The sequence below is a fragment of the Talpa europaea genome (genome assembly GCF_964194135.1).
Source record: "Talpa europaea genome assembly, chromosome: 6".
NCBI classification, from domain to species: domain Eukaryota; kingdom Metazoa; phylum Chordata; class Mammalia; order Eulipotyphla; family Talpidae; genus Talpa; species Talpa europaea.
The window spans coordinates 12970011-12987546 of record NC_140072.1 but is presented as its reverse complement, the minus strand read 5'-3'; positions in this window follow the sequence as shown (position 1 = coordinate 12987546).

Below are 17536 nucleotides of genomic sequence, written 5' to 3'. Positions count from 1 at the left end.
CCCATATTGACTGCCAAATAGCATCTCCCTTACTATTTAAGAAGAAAACCCACTTTTGTTTAATTGGGGCCCACTACAGTCTTCTAGATCCTTCCCTTCTCCAAAGCCCCTTCATCTGGTGTGACTGCATTCAGGCTTCTTTGAAGAAAATTATTTTCTAGTAAGAGTTTTCACCTTAGTGATACTGAAAATGCTTGTCTTATGAATTGAGATGTGAGATTTTCCTCTGGCCTTTTCATTCGAACTAGTTGACAGTGTTGCTGAACTCCAACCCAAAGTTCCTCTGGGCCTAAAATTTGTATATAGCCGTCATCACACCTAAAATTATCTGTTCTCCAACAGAATTTGGGAATCATGAATGTGGGCTCGTGCACGGCAGCATCAGCCCAGTTGACGTGACCGCTCGCTGCGCGTGTGTCTCTGTGTGACAGCAGTGGCCAGTTTTCCCCACTGCTGTTAAAGACTAGAGGTCACCTTGTTCAGCTATATTGTGCAGATGAGCAGGTAAAGCAGAGAGTTCTTTAGTGCTTCTGGTCCTATCCTTGTCTAATGAGTAAGTTGTTGAAAGTTAGCCTGAGGGACTAACTTCCTGAATTCTGGAAGTCCTGGGTTCATTCCCCAATGCCTTCATTTTTAACATTAAGGATGGCCGTGTACTGCTTCATTTAAGTAAAAGAAAAGAAAGCTTCAGAATTTTCTAATTTCCATCAACCTTAAGTAGAATAAAAAGAGGTAATAAAGCATGATTTGCAATGAAAAGTTTTTTGGATATAAACTTCATATAAAACTTTACAGGCCTTTGTGTATTAATTTATGTTCTTGGTGTGACTATGTATTTTGTAGTTCACCATACTATAATTCTTTAGTCAGTTAAAATTTCAAAAATACATCATTAAGGCTAATAACTAGCAGAATAATTTCATTAAGGCTAAAAAAAATTTCTTAATTTTGGTTTTCAAAAAAGAATAAAAGTTTGAACAGCTATTATTAAAGAAAAGCCATTTATTCCCATCTGAGTCACCCAGAATTAACACCTTTGAAACTTGTTAGAAATCCCCAGAGGCATTTCAAAATAATCGACCAACCTACCTAAGCACTTTAAAATATACCCTGCTTTTGTTCCTCTGTCCCCCATCCAGCCCTCCTCTTTCACCTCCTTTGAGTTGATATTCTCAACTGTCAACATTTCTTTTACTTCAGCATTGCACTTTTTCATTTTACATAGATGTGCCCTTGGTTTTGTTAGTTTATAAACTTCAAAGTCCAGACTTGGGGGTGTTGTGTGACTGCCCAAGATAAGCTGCGATACTTCTGTAGATTGTACGCTATTCTTGAAGGCTGACGTTTACCTCAGGAAGCTCACTCTCGTGTATTTTCATGTACTGAAGTCTCAACTGTTAAGTATTTCTTTCTGCTCATAAACTGGTACCTAATTCACTGTTAGTTAAATGAGCCATAGAGAGGCAGCTGCATCTCTGGTGGGAACCAGAGTTAGTAACAGTCCCTGTAAGTGCTGAGTCTGTATGGAAGTAGCTGCTCCTCACTGAAAATGACAAAACCTAAGGGGAGAGGAAGGCATTTCTGTCCTGTTTTAGGAAAGGTCGAGCTGACGTGGCCTTGGACAGTGACAGGGCTCTTCTTCAAATTGGCTTCAGTGGGAGTCACCCTCTTCTCCACTGAGCTCCATCTAACTAGCTCTGAGTCGGCCATTTGTGTCAAACTTTTGAAAATGAATTTAGCTGCAAAATATAGCTAACCTCCATCCACTGCAAATTTTGCAAAGTGAAGAAAAGTTCCTACTTCTCATGGTTGGTGTTTAGTACAAGCAGTTGATACTGTTTGTACATTGATTTTTTTCCCACTCAACATTTCTAGAGAAGACAATAGCTTAAGTCTGCGGTGTGGAGAAGTTAGGTTGGGTCTCACAAGCAGTGGGATCGTAAACTGTGCAATAGAGGCTTGTGGGAGAGCTAGAACCGACTGAGTGAACTTCTTGCAACAATTATTTGGGGTGTTCTTCCCCTTTGACTGTGAATGCGGAATCTCTAAAAGACCCTTTGCTCTAACGAGGTAATTTACATATTTTCTTTTTGTTGAAATAACTGAAAATGTTAAATCTAACAGTTGTTTATGTCTTGTATAGAGAGTGTCATATTATTTAAGTTGTGTATTTTTATAAATAAAGCCAAATATCAAACACTGCTCTGGGGGCTGCCCTTATTTGTGGAGACGCTGGCCATTAATGCCATTCCAGAAGCCAGTCCGGCCCCTTATCCACGGAGACCATAGACAGGATATCTGGTGTTAGTTCCCAGTTGGTAAAATGGAGAAAATTTTATTCCTCAGCCATCAGACTATTCTGACCTTATTAAGTTGTGATGAAAGTGTTTTGATCTCTTAAAGAAAGATGATAATGTTATGTTTGCCATTTTAATTCAGATGGAACTGTTGTTATCTCACTCTAATAATGCAGATCTTGGCTGAATAACTTAATAATTCAGTTAGCTGTTCCCTGGACAAGAAGAAGCCTTAATAACAGACTATTTTGTGAACCAGAATTTGTAAATGAAAGCCTCATAAGGCCAACCCGCAGAAGGCGGCTAACTCTGAGGTTTTACGTGAGAGCTTTAATTTTCATTATGAACAACATGTGTCCCTGCCTGAGGATGCCCACCCCACTGCGGGGAACTGCTCTGCCCGCCCGGTACTGCCAACATGTCCTAAAGGAGAGTTGCCAGAGTTTCCAGTGTCCCACCCTTCCTCGCTGGCCACGGAGATTGGTTCATAAGACGGGATGTCATCCAAGTTGAACCAATTGGTGTCCCTCCCTGGGATCTTTCTAACTGGATCTAGGAAAAGAAGCTACTTCTCAGGAGAGGAAGAGAGGAGGAGTCCTGCAGATGCCGGCGACCTTGATTCCACCCCACGGAAAAAACTGGAGAGAGTGAAGCAGACTTTGAGAAAGAGGCCTGGTGATGGAAACTTTCCAGCCAGTCCCTTATGTCCCCTGCAGTGGTGGTTCTTCAAGCCATCGGCCACCCCAGAGTCCTTTCACTAAATCTCCACCCCTTGTTTTCAGCTGATGTGAGAGTTTGCTCTCTGTTGCTTGCAACAGAGACATCGTCAAAGATCATAAGCAGGAATGAGAAAGCTTTGGTTGTAGGCAGGTAAAATATGGGCTAAGTACATTTTATATATTACAGCATATCTCTATTTATTTATTTTTAAGATTTACTTATTTATACAAGCATTGGGGTACAGACCAGAGGTGCGGGAGGGTGAGAGAATTCTCCAGAGACAGAGCAGGGAGCAGAACAGGCAGAAGGCCCTAAGTACACTTACAGCATATCTCTTCACTTGCTGTTTCTCACCTGGAGTCTTTGGCTATTTTGCAAGCCAGTGATAACCAGTAGTAGATTGAGAAATTAGTTTATTTAATTTGTTTCAGAGTCCATTTAATAGCAAAAGTTTACCTAACTTTGTAGCTTCTATTTGATCCTATTAGGGACACTTCTAATTTCTTAAATTTCTTTTTTTTATTTTTTTCTAAAAGTTTTTTTTTTGTCGAGTCATTAGGTTTGTTGACTTTTATTATTTTTTTATTTTTTTTAAGTTTTTTTTTTTTTTTAAAGATTTATTTATTTATTTATTTATACAAGCACTGGGTACAGTCAGAAGCACGGGAGGGTGAGAGAATTCACCAGAGCCAGAGCGGGGAGCAGAACAGGCAGAAGGACCGAAGTACACTGCTGAGGGGAGCAGCGGGCGGCAGGAGAGGTCTGCGCGCCATGTGGGACCCTCCTCTGGTGGCCGGGGAGCAGCTGGGGATCAGCCAGGGATCGAACCGGCGCTGCAGAGGCTGCGGGCAGCTTCGCAACCCAGCGCTCAACCGCTGTGCCACGGGGAGGCCCTAATTTCTTAAATTTCTAATCAAACTTTATTGTTAAAATAGTCATTCACCATGTATTTACTAAGCACCTACTATGTGTCGGGCCCTGTTCTAAGCCCTGGGGATGTAGCAAACATAGAATCAACAAAAAGCCCTGCTCAAGGGGGCATGCATTCTTACACTTTTTACTTGTGAAATGTTTTACTGAGGGAATAATGTAACTGCTTAAGTTTCAGATGTGTACAGCTTTCTATATTGACCGTCTGTCTAGTCTACCTTATGACCCCCACCAAAAGTTATTTGTGAAGTTTTGAAGAAAGGCTCTTTTTTTCCTATAGGTTTATTTTTTTGGTAAGATTTATTTATTTATGCATACAGGAACTGGGGTATAGGTAAGAGGTGTGGTGGGTGAGAGGATTCACCAGAGACAGAGTGGGGAGCAGAACAGGTGGATTGATTGAAATATACCGCTGAGGGGAGCAGCAGGTGGGGACAGGAGAGGTCTGCTGCGCCATGTGGGTAGCTCCCTGGCCGGGGGTCGAACTCAGGCTGTGGCAGTGGTAGCACTGAGACTTAACCTCTAGGCCACCAGGGAAGCCCTCCAGGTTTGTTTCTTATAGATTTATTTCTAAAGAAGCAGATCTGCATTTTTTTTGCTACTACATACTCAAGGTCATTGTAGATTGTTAAAATGCTGTATTGATTTTTTTGATAACCATTGTCAATCTACAAAGCTTACTCTTTTCATATTGTCCTAGAGGATATTGTTCCAGATTTTAGGGATTTCTTTATATGGTTTTATATTCATAATTAAAATACTACTACATTCTTCCAAGAGAGTTGTTGAGGTGGTGCTTATTTTGAGGAAAAGCATTGAGAGTCTAAGTTGTTGTTTTAGTTAAATAGTGTGTCTCTGATATCTGTTGCTCATACCTGATCAGCTGACTGTTCCTACAGCTGCTATGACTTTAAGAAAATTATTTCTCCCTTGTAGGGGGCAGGAATGGGCACAGAGCAGGTTTGCTATGATTGGAGCAGACAGGTAGAGGAGTCCTGGAGCCCTCCGTGGCTTTTCAGGCTTTTATTGGGATTTACCAGGTACACAGCAGGCAGGGCTGCTGTGGGGCAGGGAAGCTGGCAGGCCTCCCAGCCCCCAGCAAGTCTTCACTCTCTCTGGGCTCTCTGGTGGTCTCTGCTTCTCTCATGGTTTTGCTTTTCTCGTGGTTCTGCTCTTGTTCTGCTGGCATCCCCGTGACGCCGCCCTTATAAGCCCAGTCTCAGCACAGGTGTATCCACTTACGTATGGCCACACCGCACTCCAGGTGCCGGCCATCAGGCATGTATTCAGGACCGCAGGGATCCATCATCAATCCTAATGGTGGGAGGGCAGAAAAGCCTGATACTTTACCCTACATCCAAAACAATTAGTTGTTGATAATAATTACAAAAATCTTCAGATGCAGCCCATCAAAGCATTTGTGCTAGGAAGAATGTAAGGTCTGTTACGGTTGACAGAAATTAAGACAGGAAGTGCCTAGATGCCTCAGATAACAGGATGTGGATGTTCTGCTGCTTTCAGAATTTGAGATAAAAAATGGTTAATAAATTGTAAAGTGACATTAGGCATCTTAGTGGTTCACAAGGAAAATAAAAGCCAGCTATCTCCATTCTGATAGCAGGGGACAAATAGAAAAGCACCAAGTCCGTGCTTGTCAAATGTTTTTTATTGACAGAATCCTATAACTCTAGCGGGCTCCGTCGGGGGACCCCTAGATATAAAAATGGTTAAGAACGACATTTTGCTAGGATATATTTATAAGTTCACACAACATCACTCCTTATAAAAGCAACATATCAGGCAGTTCTGCCTCCCAAGGGAGATGACAATTTATATCAGAAGGTGATAACGCCCCACATCACTCCCCCCTGCTCTCAGGCACCAGTGGGGACAGTGCCCAGCCTGAGACACAGACTGGTTCAAGGAAATAAACTTAGCAAAGGAGGTGAAAGACCTGTATAATGAAAACCACAAGATGTTCTTCAAAGAAACTGAAGACACTAAGAAGTGGGAAGATGTTCCTTGCTCATGGATTGGAAGTATTAACATTGTTAAAATGTCCGTCTTTCCCAAAGCAGTGGGTTGGAATGGTTTGATTTTTGCTCTATCCTTGTCTACATTGTTTGAGTTCTCCCAATGAATTTGAGTTTTAATCTGTTTTAATCACCTACAAAAATTATATGAAACCCAAATTAAATAGTGCACCAGTTTAAAAAAAAAAAAAAAGACTCATTCCGTAGCTGCTCGTGGGAACCTCTGGGCTATCATTAAATCTTTTTTTTTTTTTTAAACTAGGTAAAGGGCACTTATTTTTTTTTTTATTATTTATTTATACAAGCACTGGGTACAGTCAGAAGCACGGGAGGGTGAGAGAATTCACCAGAGTCAAAGTGGAGAGCAGAGCAGACAGACTGACGAAGTACACTGCTGAGGGGAGCAGCGGGTGGCAGGAGAGGTCTGCGCACCATGTGGGACCCTCGCCCGGCGGCTGAGGATCAAACTGGTGCTGCAGAGGCTGCGGGCAGCTTCGCAGACCAGCGCTCAACCACTGCGCCACCGGGGAGGCCCTATCATTAAATCTTGATTCTTTACATTAGTAGAAACCTCAGACTACGGGGGGAAAGCTGTCAGTCACTTGAAACTTTTTTTGAAAAGCTAATAAAATAATCCGTGCTCTCTGGCTGGAATTTTAAATTCACTTAATGTAGCCACATGTCCCTAAACTCATTCTCTCATATAGCACAGAAACAGTGGAGTTAAAGCAAGAAGACCTGGGATAGTCTTAACTCTCCTGTGTGTGAATGGAGAAGCCACGGGCGCGTGGATTCACTTGAGGTTCAGTTTCCTCCATCATAAGAGGCTGTTGGTCAGAAGCCCATGACTTTATGAAGTTTTATGAAGTCAGTAAGTACTAGGTCCCCCAGACCTCTTACCTGTAGCTCTACCATCTCCCCTGCCCTCTAACCACCTCCAGAGAAGAAGAGAAATAAAATTGAGTTACAGTAAGAGTGGAATCTGGATTCAAACTGGGTCCTGACTCTAGAGTCCAAGCTCTGTGCCACAGCGTTGGCCTGGCATCCTCCAGCCTCCCATCTTGTGTCTCCACATTTTACCTCTACCCTCCCCTGTGCTCGAGGCACATGGAATTCTTGGTGTTCTTTGTATTCACTGTGCTCCTCAAGGTCTTGTGCCTCGGTAGATGTCCCTGCAACCTGACATGCTGTCACGGACTACATATTTGTGTGTCCCCCCAAATCCCAAACTTAAAAACCCAACCTCCAATGTGATGGTATTTGGAGGCGTGGCTATTTGGAGGTAATTAGATTTAGATGAGGGTGGCGCCCCATGATGTCCTCATAAGGAGAGGAGACACCAGTGCATCCTCTCTCCACTAGGTGAAGACAGCAAGAAGGTGGGCATCTGGAAATCAGGCGAGAGCCCTCACCAACAGCCACTCCACCGGCACCGTGACCGTGGACTTCTGGCCTCCAGAACTGTGAGAAATGAGTGTCTGTTGTTTGAACCCGGGTCTGTGGTATTTCATCATAGGACCCAAAACTAAGGCACACCTTCTCTCCTTCTCCCCTTTGCTTCTCCCCCTGCTGAGCTTTTATGTCCACTTCAAATGCCTCTTCCTCTGACATTTCTCCGGACTCTTCTCTTGCCCAGGCACATGTAGTATATTGTTCCCTCATCAGGGCAACTCTCCCCAACATGTGATTTCTTGGCACACAAGGACCTTAGCTTTTCTGCGTTTGTGCCCTCAGTGCCCAATAAAAGCATAGCAAGTGTTTCATGAATCAATGACCTCTTGCTTAACTGTGAAATAGATTATAGAAACTTCCACCACATAATTCCCAAGTGAATATTTTTAAGTCACAGAATACAATTGAATGTTGATATAAAAGGAGGGGGGGCTCACTGAGAATAAGAAAATTTAAAAGTATAGGTTATCAAATAGTCAAGTCTTGGTAAATTTATGAAATTTGTCTAAGTATTTCCTTGGTTTACAGAAGCTCCTTAGAAACATGACAAAAGCATCCCTTTGCCAGGAATCTGGCTGGCCTTTGAGGAACACCAGAGCCGACCCTGTTGATGGCCCATCCAGAACCATCCTCCCCCCTTCCTTGTTGGCAGAACCCTAACGTTGCCCAGGTGTCTGTCCTTCCACGGTGTGGCTCGGTGGTCAGGCATGACTGATGGAAACCAGTCATGGTGGTTGTGGTTCTATTGCCCATGGCTGGTTGGAAGTGGGCATGTGACCTGCCCAAGCCCACAGGATATGATGGGCATTCTCCTGGGGAGCTTCTAAGAAAGATTTTATTCTCCAGCAGAGAGAGGCATGGAAGAGAGAGACCGTTCCTCTTCTGTTGAACACTGTCATGTCTGCATATGATGCCAGCTCAGGGAGCTCTCTCTCAGCAAGGGGCGAGTTAGCCTGCGGTGGCAGCACGGAGACCCCAAGGGCAGCAGGGCACAGGATGGAAGTGTCAGGGGGCTTCAAGATACATTTTTTTAAATGAATGTTATGTTAATTTTTTAAAGATTTATTTATGCATGCAAGAACTGGGGTGCAGGCCAGAGATGCATGGGGTGAGAGGATTCACCAGAGACAGTGGGGAACAGAACAGGCAGACTGAAGTACATGCTGAGGGGAGCAGCAGGTGAGACAGGAGAGTTCTGCTGCGCCATGTGGGTCACCTCCTTGGCCAGGGATCGAACTCCTGCTGCAGTGGCTGTGGATAGGTTCATCGTGCTGCGTCCTAACCCCTTGCGCAACCAGGCAGGCTCCATTCAAGATATATTGAGCCACTGGAATAACAACCCTTAGACCTGCCCTATTCAAAGACTAGATAGAAGCCCTTTCTAAAGAGTTGGTATAGGAGTAATACATTTCTCTAATGTTTAAGCCAGTTTGAGTTGAGTTCAGGGTTACTTAACACAGAAATCATCCTAACAACTCCAATACAACCCAATTGCTGAAAACACCCCCGGCCCCACCCCTGAACAGAGGCCTGAGAGCACCACCATCTGCAGTTTATTAAAAGAAAAGTGCTGTGTGTTAAATTACAAGTTTTACCCGCAAGAGGGATAAATCCCTGAACTTTTAACACCTTAAAATTTATTCATTTATTCCTGAGCTTTCCTTCCTCCACTAACTAAGCATTTAAGTGCCTTTTCTTATGCCACTCACTCTGCTATACTCTGGGATTAAAAAAAAAGAAAAAGAACAATGAGGATCAATTTATAGCTAACGTTTAAACCCTCTATCTCGTTCTCTCTAAAGTTATGTAAATGTAATTAGCTTTCCTTTGGTATATTTGGACTTGGACTTGGTTTAAAACAATAAAGCAGTTGGCATGTACAGCTCCATTAATGCAAAACGATGAGCAAGATGAAAATTCTCCAGCTCCACCCAAGTTAATGAACATGACTAGTAGGGAGGCTTTAATGAGAGAAGCAAGGAAATGCAGACCCCCTAGTTATCTGCCCCGTGGCATGAAAGTGATAAGAGCTGAGCAGGCAAGGGAGGCCAGAGAATCGCTCCCTGCTCCAAGATGTGAGCTCAGACAGCATGAGCAGGAAAGATCCTCCATGCCAGCAGGAAGACTGACTCAGTGCTCGCAGCTCCTAAAAATAGCCCAGCAGGGCTATAAGCTTTCCAGTCCAAACAGACCTAAAACCGGCTGGCGGTGTGGGGCCGTTAATGGATGGAGAGGGTTGGCGCCATCTTGAGCAGACAGCCTTACATTGGAGCCCTGGGTCCCTGCTCACCCAAAGTAAGTGGAGCCATCCCTTGTTTCCATTTGGTGGGGCAGGTTGCATTATCAATCCAGGGGCAAAACCCACTCAGAATACATTTCACTGAAATGCATTTTAATAGAGTGAAAAAGAATTTTTTTTACAATTTTTTTAAAGGACTAAGCTCTTGATCTGGCTTCCAAAAAGCTTAGCCAAAAAAAAAAAAAAAAAAAAAGGACTCCCTGGTGGCTCAGAGGTTTAAGTCTCAGTCCTATGAAGCTATTGCCAGCCTAGGTTCGATCCCTAGCCAGAGAGCTAGACCACATGGCACAGCAGACTTCTCCTGTCTCCGCACTGCTCCCCTCAGCAGTGTACTTCAGTAGATCCGTCTGTTCTGCTCCCCACTCTGTCTCTGGTGAAGCCTCTCACCCCCCACACTTCTGGCCTAGACCCCTGTAAAGAGCAGGACTGGACCACAGTGTAGGTTTTCTGATCCCATGCAGACCGGGTGAAGGAGGAGTCAAGAGTCCTCAGTGGTTTCATGCAGGTCTTTTATTGGGATTTACCCGGTACACAGCAGGCAGGGGTGCTGGGGGGCCGGGAGGCTGGCAGCCCTCCCTGCCCCCAGCAAGTCTTCACTCTATCTGGGCTCTCCAGCGTTCTCTGCTTCTCTCTCGGCTGCTTCTTTCGGCTTCTACTGCTTCTCTTGTTTCTCGCTCGGCTTCTACTGGGGTCCCACGATGCCGCCCTTAAAAAAAGCCCAGTCTTAGCCCAGGTGAATCCCATCTACCTCTGCCCACACCCTACTCCAGGCGCCCATCAGTCATGCATTCAGGACCTCAAGGATCCATCATCTATCCTGATGGCGGGAGGGCAGAAAAGCCTGACATTTTTCCTTACCCTACAACCCCATTTTTGTATGCATAAATAAATAGAAATAAATCTTTCAAAAGAAGAAAAAGAAAAGGCTTAGCATGTATTCCACTGAACATCCCCCTTTCAGACAGGTGTCTGGCTGTGGCTGGCGTCCCCGGCCCCCACATGCACACAAAGATGGGGGGGAGCAGCAAAGCTGGTGGCTAATTTGTTTCCGCCACCACTTGTGCTGTCAACCGCATCCTTTTCTTTTTAAAAAAGAATACAAGAGGGAAAACAATGCCAGCATGAATTATTTAATAGTTACAAAAATTACTATCTGCAGGAATGCATGGATATGCTTCACTAAAAACCCAAATGTGTCTAATTCCAGCGCAATCAGCATGGCGACTCACGCAGGAAGCCTGAGCACCCGAGCCGGGAATCCTAGAGAGGGTGACTGAGATCTGGACCTCTGTCTGCTGGTAGTTATTTTGTGCCTCCTTGCCAGTTTTCCCTGGACAGTCTCGTCCTTTTCCAAACCATCTTTTATCCCAAATCAGTCCTCTGAAAGAACGCATCTGGTCAGGAAATGGCGTTTGCTCAAATGACTCGTCAACAATGTAAAATGTAAAGCCCGAGCGAAGCAGTTTCAGCTGGCGTGGCCGCCTGTGACCTGGCCTCTTCCCGCCCTCCCCGCCCGTCTTCATCTCCCGCTACTCCCTCACTATCCTGCCTCCTCCCCTCGGTTCACCCTGCCCCCTCCGCCCCGCCCCGTGGGTCCTTTCTTCATCTCCAGGCAAATTCTCTCTTCTTCCCCCTCAGACGTGCCTTTTCTGGTCCCCCCCCCCCCCCAAGTAAACACCATGAATGCGGTTGAGCAAACTTCTGCAAGAAGCTTGTCTTGGGAAGAAGGAGGATGAGAGAGGGCAGCTGGAGGGATGAAGGGCCTAGAAGGGTTGCCATTTGTTTGTGATTTGGGATGGGGGAGGCTTTGTCTGCTGAGAGGAAAGTGCCCAGGGGGAAGGGGGAGGTCCTGGGGGAGCAGGGGGTGCGCTCCAGGGCCAGGGAGGGGTCAGCCCTGGGGCCTCTCCTCTGCATCCCCACTGTTTTGGATCATATGTGCTCTGATCTAAAGGGTCGGGGTGGGGGCCTCCTCCTCTTCCCTTAGTGAAATCTGAAATGCCAGGTGTGAATGCGTGTGATGTGTGCCCGCGGTGCAGTCTGTGGCGTGTGCACATGGGCGTAGGGAGATAGGGTTAGTGGAGACCCTCTGTAGGGTCAGGAAGACCACAGTGCAGGTTTTTCTATGATCCAGCAGACCGGGTAAAGGAGGAAGAGAGTCATGGAGCTCTGTGGCTTTTGCAGGTTTTTTATTTACCAGGCACATGGCAGGCAGAGGTGCTGGGGGGCTGGGAGGCTGGCAGGCCTCCCAGCCCCCAGCAAATCCTCACACTATCTGGGCTCTCTGGCGCTCTCTCTGCTTCTCTTCTTCTTCTTTCGGCTTCCGTTCGTTCTTGGCTTCCGCTGGCGTCCCCGTGACGCCGCCCTTATAAACTCAGTCTCTCAGCCCAGGTGGACCCACTCCAGGTGCCCGCCATCAGGCATGCATTCGGGACCACAGGGTTCCCCCATCTATCCCAGTGGCAGGAGGGCAGAAAAGCCTGACACTCTTTCCTTACCCTACACCCTCCTTCTCCCTTAGTCTTCTGCTTCCACAGAGACCCCCCTGGAGAGCCCATCTGTCCTTGCTAACCTTTCTCCTGGTAAAATGGGGAGCAGAAACTGGGCCCCATCTGCTTGCTCCTCTTATTTAGCATTCATTAATTGACTGGATGGGGGGGTGCATATTGTCGTCTCCCCTCCATGCTTCCCAGCGCATGTTCTGCCCCTCCAGGAAGCCCTGTGTCCCCCTCCCCAGTGCCTGGGACTGGGTGAAGGGTTCAAGTCCAGAGTAAAGAGTTTGCCCCAATGTCACCACACACCTGCGCCCCAGGTTCTGCTGAGCTTCCATTCCTGCTGAGGCTGATCTGTGAGCCCCATCAGCTCGATTCCTGGGCCCAGTTCCTAGCTCGCTCTAAACGGGGCAGGCAGAGGGGAAGGAGTGTCCTACGGCCTCTGCAGTGACATCCAAGTCACTCCCTCTCCCACTGGGAGGGCCACTGGGATCTGGTGTTGACATCAGGGGTCGAGGAGGAGAGAGTCCAGACGCTGAGGGGGTAAGGAGGTGTAGCGTCAGGCCTGCGGGGCACGGGGCAGGTTCTCCATGGGGCCAGGCAGACGGGTAAAGGAGAGTCCTGGAGCCCTCAATGGCTTTTCAGGCTTTTAATGACCTTTCTATGCCACTTGTAGTGAGGCCACCAGGTGCCGGGCAGGCCTCCAGCCCCTGGCGAATCTGTCCTCGCTGGGCTCTCCCTGGGGTGGTCTCATGGCTCTCTGCCGCTCTCCAGTGCACTCTGCCGCACCTATATACTCCACCTCCAGGCTCAGGTGCGCCCACCTATGCGTGCCGCCACCATACTCCAGGTGTCCGCCACCAGGCATGCGTGCCACATGCCCACGCGCCCAAGCCCCTCGTGCATTCAAGGCCGCAGGTGATGGCCACAGAGGCCAGGGTGCAACAGGAGGGCACTCTAAAAGACCAAAGGGGGCAAAACCCTCAGCTTCATAAAGCTGGGCCTCTCTGTGCTGATTTGATTACTGCTGAGACTTGTACTGCCGTTTTCTATTTTGAGATATAAAAATGGGTCAACAGTATGTCTATCAAGCTGACCGAGTCCTTTCTGGCCAGGCCGCAGGCCTTCCCCCGGGTGTTGCCCTGCTGTGGATCTGCTGGTTCTCCTCCCCTCTGCAGGGCTGCCTTCCCCTCCCAGGCTGGCGAGGATGGCTCTGGACATGGACAGACATACCGGTGAGGCTAAGGCCCAGGCTCCTCGGTCACAGCTCACTCCTGCTTTGCTTTCTCCTGACCGACGCCCTTGGACCTGCACTAAGTGGACCCCCACCCAAGAAGAGGGGCAGGCTGTGGAGCCCCTCATTCCCAGAGCAGAGACCCGGGACGCAGGGCAGGGGAGGCTCTCAGTGCCTGGGTGCCCGGCCCTGGGGACTGAGGTGCGGGGTCCACTTGGACAATGTCCTTCACTCGCTGTGGCTCCTCGGGCAAGTTGTGCGCCTCGTTTCAGACTGCTCATCTTTACAAAGGACACAATAATTGCATTTAAATGGAATCTGCAGTAGGAAAACTAAACATTTGTGAGGAAGTGAAATGTGCTTCTGGGAGAAAATTCCAATGGCAGAAAAAGGGGGGTTTGGAGAAGAATCTTGGATTGAATCTTGTAAACCGCGGGCACCCATTCTTCTGCCGGCTCTGCGTCTGGCCTCTCGTCCTTTGTGGAACAGTGGTCCTGTTACAGAGCAACCCCGATATTAAACGGGTTCCTGGCTGTGGGTCCTCACCCACGCGCTTTAAAGGGACTTATGAATACTCTACTACAGACACACGCAAAAAGGTTAATAAAAAGTTTATTTACAAGAGGAAAGGAAATAAGGAAAATGTACAACTCAGGGAGAAAATAGGGAAATAAAGTCTTTAATGCGTCCTACCCGATCCGACGACCTGGAAACCCAAAGTCACTCTCCGAGCTGGCGGAGAGCCAAAATGGGGTCCCCCAAAGCCCACGTGTCTGCCTTTTGTATCCACCTGGCTGCTTAACCCCACCCTCAGGTCCCAGCCACCTTCCCTTGGGTGGTGATGGGATTAGGAGTTCCCAGTGTCTTTGGCTTTGACCTGGGCTGGGGGTGGAGTCCACAAAGCCTGTATGGAATTTGCTTTGGGACAGCCTTTTCCCCCTAACAGTCCTGCCCTGCTCATGCAGACTCGGTGACGTGCAATAGGGGCGGATTTTCTTCTGCTTTTTCTTGCATTGGAAGATTTTGAGGACGCTATTGCTCTAAAGGAAAAAAAGCAGCTTTTCACAGACATTTAAGATTTTTTACAATCTCCAGGTTTAACCTGCTAGTGTCAGTTGGTGCAACATCAAGATTGGAAACACCTGGGGAAGATTTGCAGTGGCGGGATTAACTCAGGTCTGTGCTCCGGCCAGCGCTGCCTGGATATCTCGCCTGGAGCCAGCGTAACAGGCAGGACAATGTCCCCCAGTTCCATCAACCTAACCTCCAGAAACTCTGAATATTCTGCCCTATTGGCAAAAGCAAGTTAGTAGCTGTGATTAAGTTTAGGGCCTTGGGACAGAGAAATTATCCAGGTGGGTCCAATCTAATCACATGGTTCCTGAAAATTGACAAAACTTTCCCAGCTCTGGTCAGAGGGAGAAGTGGCTGGGGAAGAAAGGTCAGAGAGATGCAACAGCACCGGCTTTGAAGATGGAGGAAGGGTCACAGCCAAGGAATGTGAGTGGCCCTGGGAAGCAGAAAAAAGTAAGGAAGTAGATTCTCCCCTGGAATGTCCAGAAGGGAGCATAACCGTGCCAGTACCGTGACTGCAGCCCGGTGAGACCCACTTTCGATTTCTGACCTTCTGATTCAGAGGGAACAGCATATGCAAAGTGACTAGGGCCTGGGGAGCGCAGAATGTGAAGGGCTCAGGGAGCAGCAGGGAAGGTCTTCCTGGGGGCCTGGGCCTGGGGGGTCGGTTCTGGGCTGGGGCTCTCTGGTGTCCCTGCAGGAGAGAGGACGAGCCCTCCAGGAGCGGGCACGGGACATGATCCGCAGAGACCCATGTCTCCGTTTTCTTACAGTCCTGCATGTCCCTAGAAAGCAGTTACAGACTTGTACGCTCCCATCCCACAATCAATTCCTGGTGGTTTCACAATACAAAGACTGTTTAAAATCACTCAACTTACCTCCAGGAAGAAAAAAAAAACAAGTAAATTGCTGTACCGGGATAAGAACCAGGTGGATTCTGTGGCTCTTGCCATTCTTAGGGGCTGAGCCCCCTAACGGAAGCAGCCTGGAAAAGAGGATCCAACAGGTTTTTAATTCAACAAAATTTACTGAGAATCTATCAGGGGCTGGTAATGAGGGACAAAGGGCACAAAGGCCTTGACCCTGCTTGACTTGCCAGCAGGTGGGGTCTCCGTCATGAAAATTCCAGGAAGTCAGCGAGGGTTATGAGGGGCACGGACGATGCGAGGTTGGATCCTGTCTTAGTTTCTCATGGCCGCAATGACATGATTACAAATCAGTTGGCTTCACACAACAAAGATTCAAAGTTCTGGAGGCCAGAAGTCCTCGGTCAAGAGGGGCAGCAGAGCCCCACCCCATCTGGAGGGGAGTCCCTCCTCCCCTCTTCAACTTCCGGGCACTGCAGGGGTTCCCTGGCTCGCATCCGCTTCCCTCCAACCTCAGCCTCCCAATTCACGTCACCTGCGTGTCTCCTTAGAATGCTCGTCCTTGTATGAGGGTCCCTGGTAGCCCAGGGTGATCTCAAGACCCACAACAATTAGATCCGCAAAGACTCTTCACAAATGAGGTTACCATCACAGGATCCATGGTGTGTGTGGAACCAAGCATAAGTATTCTTAGCCATTGCTTTGTCATTTTGTGTGTAACTGCCATTTTAGAATTTCAGGTCTTGCAGGTCTTGCTCTCCCGGGAAAAGACTGCATTCCAGAGATAGTTTGGACCCTCACTCCACCCTTACGCTCTGGGCACCAATGAGGGTGAACTTGCTGTCATTGGAGCTGCAGGTTGGAGCTGCATCTTGGCCTGGCCAGTCAGCTTAGAATGATAGCCTGGCAAAGTTGGAGAACGCATCCTTGTAGCCAATGAGTAAATGCCAGCATAATTTAACCTTATTAAAAGACCCCCGCTTCCTTTGTTCGGGGCTCTCGGTATCTGCCACTGCGTTGGTAGGTGCCTTGAACCCGGACTCGAGTCTGAAATAAACTCCCTTTTGTGTTTGCATCAGCTGTCTTTGGGTTCTTGGAGGCTATGCTTGCCGAGTCTGCTGACCTTGGGCACAACAGTGTGCACCGGTCTCTTGGGGGGACCACCACTCTCAAGGGCAGATCTGCCCACAGATCTTTAAGTGCAATGACTAATGTTCTTGGAGAATGATTACAAAGGGAAGGTGAGCTCTGAGCACTTCGCATTTTCCTATTTAATCCCCTAGCACGTGGGAAGGTGGGGTGTCCTCCTACCCTGGGCCAGAGGCAGCCAGTGCACCAGACTTTTTAAGAAGACTGGGATTTAAATTTGGAATGATGAAACCCTGGTTGGGGTGCAGAGAATGGGTATGGGGGCGGAGAGGCAGGGCAGGGTCAAAGGTGGTTCCTAATTGCTGAAATGGGGGTGGCATGAGGAAAAGCTTGAACCAGCCCTCCAGCCTGGCACCCCCAGGACTCAGCTGTCCAGCCTCGCTCTTCTGGGTACTGATCACCTTCCATCTGTGAAAGGGACGGTGGAGGTCCCCATCTCTCCCAGCCTGGGCCTTTTTTAGCCACCTCTTGTTGTTCTGAAATCTTTTGCTGCGCCTTCTTATCCCCAGCAGGCCGGGGAGAGGCTTGTTAGCATGCATTTCTATGGTGCCTCTTCCCCGAGGGGCCCTGGCTGGAGCGCTCTGGGAAAGGAGACATTTCCGTGGAGGCCTCAGGATTACTCAGCATTCACACGTTGCTCCACGCTCCATGGCATGTGTCTTCCTCTCCCCAAATTTAACTTATGTGGGCCTCAACTTCATCATCCTGGCTGGAGCTGAATAAAGCTTGAAGTCTCAGCTCTGACACCCAGGAACCACCGTCTTCCAGGTTTCCCCAGGCTACAAATTAGGATCTTTGAGAGCAGTGAGCAGCAGCCAGCTTCCCCAGGACTCCGGCCTGCCCGCAGGCCGTGTGAGGTCTGGGGCTCCTGGGTTCCCGTCCAACCTCGCCCCTTCTGGGCTGTGGGTCAGGAGCAAATTACCTCATGTCCCTGAGCTGCCTCACTGTAAAATGGGGCCATCAGCAGTACCTACCTCACAACGCTAAAGGAGG